This window comes from Bactrocera neohumeralis, unplaced genomic scaffold (assembly GCF_024586455.1).
Source record: "Bactrocera neohumeralis isolate Rockhampton unplaced genomic scaffold, APGP_CSIRO_Bneo_wtdbg2-racon-allhic-juicebox.fasta_v2 ctg555_3, whole genome shotgun sequence".
Classification (NCBI taxonomy): domain Eukaryota; kingdom Metazoa; phylum Arthropoda; class Insecta; order Diptera; family Tephritidae; genus Bactrocera; species Bactrocera neohumeralis.
Window position 1 is genome coordinate 155450 of NW_026092484.1, and position 7199 is coordinate 162648.

Sequence of the window (7199 nt, forward strand, 5' to 3'; positions counted from 1 at the left end):
CATATTTCAGAAAGTAAATCGAAGTACGGAAATATTATTATTTAAAAATACTAAATTATTAGGGTACAATGTAGGGAGCAAAAAATTAAAAAACAAAAAGTTAGAAATGTAGGTAGTATAAATAAAACGTTTTGGAAGGTACAAGTACAAAATAATATTATTTAAAAAACTTCATTTACAGGGTTGCCACGTATGCTGCAAAAACTTAAAAATAATACATTATAAACAACAAATTAAGAAAAATAAGTTATAATACAAATATACTAATATGTGACAAATAAACATTAGTAGGGTTGCAAAGTATGATGCAAACAATTTAAAAAATAAGTTAAAAATGTAGACAATAAAAAGTACATACCTTGTTAAGTAAAATACAAGATGCGTTCCAAAGAAAAATGGTACGTTAGAGACTGCTATCTTTATCGATTGTCCAGTGAGAATTTCGTGATATTTCATTGATTGGAAGTGAAGTTTTTGCGTTTTAAGTGTCAGTATGTTTGTGTTAGCGGTGCGAAAATGAGCTTTGAACAAAGAGCCAACATTAAATTTTGTTTTAAAATTGTAAAACTTTTACAGAAACGTTTCAATTGATGAAACAAGTTTATGGCGATGATTGCCTATCCCGTTTTCAAAGTGGTCGTGAGGACAAAGTGGTCGTGAGGACATAGATGACGATCAACATGTGGGCCAATCAAAATCCGTGATCACCGTTCATCAAAAATCAGCCGAAATCATCATTGAAATGGAATCGAACATCTCCAAAACATCGATTTATCGCATTTTGACCGAACATTTGGGCTTACAATAGGTGTGTGCATGGTTTGTTCCGCACAAATTGACTGACGACCAAAAATTGCCCAGAATCCAACATTCGAAGGACATCATTAAAGAGGTCAAAAAGGACAAAAACTTCCTTTACAATATTGTGACTGGTGGCGAAATGTGGTGTTTCCAATATGATCCCGAAACGAAACGCCAGAGTGCTGAATGGAAGGCACCGGACGAGCGGAAACCCAAAAAATCGCGCATAAAGAAGTCAAAAGTGAAGGCAATGCTGATTTGTTTTTATGATTCCACGGCTATTGTCCACAATGAATTTATTTTTTAGGAGACTATTTTGAATAAAATAAATTGATTTTGCCGAAAAAAACCATTTGTTCTGATTTTTGACCAAAGATCCATTTTAACCGTTAGAATTCACCGAAATAAAATTTAATGGACCGTGCGACTTCTTCCATTCGGAAAAATGCATTTACCGCAGTAATGCCTAGTTTATCCACTTGTTACCAAATATTTTACGTGAAAATAAAGAAATATACTTTTATTCAAGGCGTATGATATGCTGTTATTAAAAAAAACGCTTAATTGAGTTATTAATGATTCGGCATCACACTGTTCCTCTTTATTTCATACGCTATATGCCAAACAACAACACATCTATTCTCTGTGAATACTTTACGAATATATGCATGTACTCGTATGTATGTCACACAAGCTTTTGCAAACTTTCTTTGCGCACAGCTACACTCAAGCAGCCCCTGAAAGTATGCTGTTATGCCACAGCAGCCCAGAAAAATATCAATGCCTGACATTTTGAGTAATTATGACTTTTTAAAACTTTTCACCACACAAAACCAACAAACACCTAACTGTGTACCTTACCACGTGACTAAAGCGACTGGTACTTGGACGAAAGCACAGGGCAGAGGAGAGAATAAGGATGGGAGAGCAGAGAGTGTTTAAAATTTAATAAGGAAATTAAGTGGATGAACAACGGTCACCACGTTACGTAACCGAAACAAGACAAAACAAAAACAACAGCTTGAAAAGTCAGAGAATGGAAAGCAACAAAATGAAGAGGAAACAATTTCAACAACACAGTATTGTTTTAAAATGTCTGCGAACATGAGCGTACAAGGAACGCTACCGCACACCAACGTCTAGAGAAAGGGGGGAGCGGACGGCTCTGCATACGTGGTTGCAAGCAAACGGTAAATTTTGGTGGGCAACTGCCGTCGGGGCGGTGGAGCCACTTAACTGCAAAAACAGCATGTAATTAAATGCTTTCAGCAACAACAACAGCACGACTACAGCAACTTAGCGCTAACAACAAAAAAACCGAACACTCACTGAAAGTTTTGCGGAGCATTGGCAACATTGCTTACACATGCTATAAACTGCTCATCATACTATATGTGTAAATATATATACATGTGTGTGTATGTATGTATAACGTCGGGAACGTGTTGAGAATATAGCTAACAAGCGTCAAGTGGCAAGTGCATGCATGTTTTGTTGCTGCAACAACATGTTGCAAGCAGCTATACATGCTTGTTGCTCTTTCTTGCAGCTATTCGGTTATTTTATAATTTCTTTTATTGTAATACATTATTTTCTTTTTTTTTCAGCCCCTGCATGCCCGCAATGAATTTATGCTGCTGACAATTAATTTCGAAAAAAGTTCAAAACTTAAATTGGGCGAATACTTAACATTTTTCAACAGCCAGCGCACAGCAGGCAGTCAGCAATAGGTGTCGACAACAACAACAACTAACCACAATAACAGTAACACAGAGCTTAAGTGCTTGGTGCACCAAAATTATAAGAAGCAGAAACTAAGGCATAATAGACTGGTTGTGGGTGTGCAACAGTCTGTGCAAAATGTCAGTTCCATTTGATGCCTGCAGAATATTTGGCAACTGTGGCAGCCAGAAAAACAAAATAAAAAAATGCTACTTCGATTGCACCGATCAGTTTGTATGGCAGCTATATGATATCCGATCTGAACATTTTCTTCCGAGATTGCATTATTGCCTTAAACAATAACGTATGCCAAATTTTGAGAAGATATCTCGTAAAGTGAAAAAGAGGGGAAAGGATATGAGCAAAATTTTAGATCGATCGTCCAAAAACTGAAGGACTACTGCGCGTATATAGAGACAAACGGACAAACAGGCGATCATCGACTCAGCTCGTCATGCTGATTATTTCTGTATATATGGTATACTTTATAAGACCTCATACGTTTCCTTTTGAGAAATTTCTTGACAAGTTTAATGTGCCCTGTTCAGGGTACAAAAACATTTTTGTTGCTCACACAATTCTATCGTTATGTAAGCGAACCAACAACATCAGTTTACACCTGCCACAACAGTATTTTAAGCACATTTACAAAACCAACAATAGCCGAGACATCAAAGGAGAAATATGCTTGGAGAGTGTGGAAGCTCTTTTCGGTACATATTATATAAGTATGTATCGCGTAGTGGTGCATTTCATGAATAAAATTAGTCGAATAATATGTGTAATTATTAGAAGCTGCTGACGCGCAGATTCTTAATATTTCTTAAAGGTAAGTTTGTCGCAGTGACAGACGTAAACTTTTCGAAAAAGGTCTCGAATATTAAAAACCGAAGTATATATTTTCTTTAAAGAGATATTGTGTCCCTGGTTAGTTGAAAAGGGAGGCCCATTGGCGCTTGCCAAATTTAAGCCATCATTAGCCAATTGTGCTCTAGGGTAGTAACCAAATGAAGCTTTTTCCAGCAACTCAGTGGATTCGACAAAAAAAATTATTACTTTCCACTCCAGCCACGCAGGCTCTGTACTCCGCTAAATTCACTTTTCCTATTTTCTGAATAATCTTATACTGTTATTAAGCTTCAATTTGCCTAGAAATATGAGCTTTTTGGTCTGTCCACCATCAACACTATCCCAAAATAAATTTGTTGTTTGTGTTTCTCTAGAGTCCAGCGTCAAACAACCCTTGAAAGAGTTGGCTAGCATACGAGCGGACCAACTCCTATGCCTTTTCATTTCCTTCTGTTCATATATAGTATAACCGGGTACAAGATGAAGTTAACCAAGTTACATACTACATAGAGGTCTAGTAATTGCCCGGTTACACAACCTAACACTGGGAGAACTTGGACTTGCTGAGCAGAGGAACACTTGACAGCCTGAAAGGCTGAATTGTCGTCATTTAACCACTTTCCGTATATGGATTACTGCAGAAGAAGCCAACTCCTGTTCTTATTTCACCCCTTGATCCGTCGGTGAATATGTAGATATTGCCGTTGGAAATGTCGTTCACAGAATTGTTTGCTCAATATTTTCTTCTACTGGGGAATGAAAACGATGCATTTAATTCGTCGTAGATGTTTTTTATCGGTCGCATTGCTAGTAAAGCCCAAAATCATTAACAAGGTAGAAAATGGCCTAAAATCATGACCCATATGGCCATAAGCACTGCCTCATCCTTCACTTGGATATGCGTTGGCCGGATGTCGAGAATATCTTCCTGAGTTGTCATTATATTACATTTTTACAAAACCAAAACTACGTTGGAGAAGAAGATTCCACAAAACTGTCAGGAACACATCAAGTTCTAGTGTGTTCTATTGGATGACCTTAAAAATCCATGAGGTTAGATGAGATCTGGCATCGAACTCAATTAATGTTAACGCGTGTATTACTTCACTTATTTCAGTATTCCTGAGCAAGAAAGCATAGATAAAAAAAAAATTCGCCTTATGGAAGGAACTCTCAGTAATTATTTAAGTTTATCGGATGCAGGTATAGCAAATGTTCGAAAAGTATTGTGGAGCCTCTTGTGCGATACATAGTAGCATTAACTAACAGGTACTGTTATTACCTTATAAGCCTGTTAATACCTTATCAAACCCGTCAGGAACTACTACAACGCCACCAATCCATTTCTACACACATTCACGAAAATACTAGAATTATTGATCAGGTTCGGGGTTACGAAATACTTTTCCACATTTGTTTATATTTCAAATGGGTTTAAGTGTGTGGATTTGCATATAATTAGATCTCCTCGTCGACTCCTCAACACCGTCACATGCTTTTACCTGACGATCTATCTTTCATAGTGGAGACAATTAAATCTCGCTGGAAGACGGTGGACGGAATTGGCATTTCAATAATGCCAAGGCGAACATAGACGCACCTACACATACTCGGTCGCTTAATACTAGCTTGTTAGATAAATAGGCAGACAAATGAACTAAAAAATCGTGTAATTATTCCTTAAAACAATGCTAAAGCAAGATTAGCTAGCCAAAGCCAGTTGAAGGAAGGACATTCAAGTACGCCAAAAACAATATCCACAAGCAAACATGTGTTTAAACAATCGGAAGAGACTGAGTAGACGTTCGTTCAAACTAAATTGCAGACCCATATCAGATACAAGGTGCTTCAATTGAGGTTATTGAAGTTGAATTCATTGCGGTTAAAATAGCTGGAAGTCAATGGAATACTTATTTGAAACTCTTGCCACAAAAGTCTTAATAGTTTCTGTTCTAATTGGAAAACATTTTAGTTCGAGTTGCTAAATCCTACTTTCAGAAGATCTTATATCAAAAATATATTCTATATTCAGGGGTTCAAGTGTCTGAAAGTCAACGATAGACTTATTGGAGTTCTAACCGCAAGCGCTTAAAGTAGTTTTTGTTCTAGAAGAGTCTAGGAAAGATTTACTGCATGTAACTTCTAGAACAGGAAGGCATATTCGGAACTTCTATTCCAAAAGTCTAAATTGGTTTTTGTACTAGTGGAATTTAAATGAGTTTTAAATTCGAGGTATCAGCCATCTTACTGACGTCATGAGGAATCCACAATGATTCGGAACTGTGAAGTACGGCGCCAGCCAAGACAGATTTTTTGCTTATCAACTAAAAAATGCGTCGGCGGGTTTCGAATCGAGATACTGAAATCTCTTCAATATCTTCCTGCCCACGCCGAAGAAACGAACATCGCGATTTAAAATTGTCTCAGCTAAAGATAGCCGATTCTTGTTAGATTATGTCAATCCTCAAATTGGCGTTGCCGGTAAATTTGAGTTCCAGTTCCAGCTTCTTAGACAAGGAGAGTTCAAGCAAAATTTTCCATCTAAATTGACCAATCCTTCACATGGACTCCAACACCGAGGTCGCCTTCTGGCTGTCAACTGCAGCTGTTGCACAGCTGTTTCCCATATATCCTCCCGTTATTAGTGTTGCTGCTGCTGCTCGTCTACTGCACTCTTGACCGCAACGGACACGATAATGAATTGGCTCAATTCTTTTGCCAACTTTTTGGTAAATTTGTGGCTTTCAGCGCTTCGGAGTGGCGCCAGCAACAGTGCTTGTAACTTACAGGTGTGTGGACCATTGCTAACTTCAACGCTCTTTTAGTTCTCTCTCCTCCTCTCCTTATCCTTGCAGAATTTTAACTAGAAATGAGTGCGTTGGCTCAGAGGCAGTTACTGGCGTTTGTTGTTGTTGCAATTATTTTTGTTCACTTTTCTGTGCAACGCTTTTCGGTTGCTCCTTTGGCCGTGTTGGCGCTATGTGTGTGTATAAGCTATAAATTGCTGCTGCTGTTGCCTCTACTGCGGCGACTGCGCTCAGGTGTTGGCTGCCAGTAATTTGCCGCTTTGGGTCAGTTACTTGCAATTTGAGTGCTCCAATGCTGTGCTAAGGTCCAGTGTGTGTTGGCAGATGGCAGGTAGCAATGTGTTGCTAATTGATTTAAGATGTTTTAAGCATTTGGTAATTAGCTGCATGCAATGTTGGTGCGAGTTTGAAAAATAGAAGTATTTTGCGAAAAAATATTTGAAAAAGTAGCATACCATAAGGCGCAATGGCGGTTGTAATGACGCTGGATTGGTTTATTTGGAACTCTGCTAGCGAAATTTCTTCAGAAGGTTGTTAAAATGAGAGTTAAATTTAGTATAATTTACTGGCGTAGACACCGCACCTGCGGTTTTAGCCGAGTTAACAACAGGCCCCCAGTTGTTTCTTCTTTTCGCTATTTGCCGCCAATTCAGGATCTCAGTGAATCTCGCTAACGGTGGGAAGGTCTTTCTCATCCTCTGCTTATATCGGCCGGTACTGAACCGAATGCCTTCAAAGTTGAACTATTTTCATCCATCAGCACAACTCTTGATTCGCTGAACTACCTTTCTCTCGAACACCCCTAAGGTCGACTCATCAGATGATATCATTGTACATGCCTCCGCATCGTATAGCAGGACGGGAATAAAAAGTGACTTATAGCGTTTGGTCTTTGATCGCGTTTCTTCGAGAGAGGACTTTACTTCTCAATTGTCTACTCATTCCAAAGTAGCACCTGTTAGCAAGTGTTACTCTGCGTTGGATTTCATGACTGATATTGTTGTTTGCGTTAATTCTGGT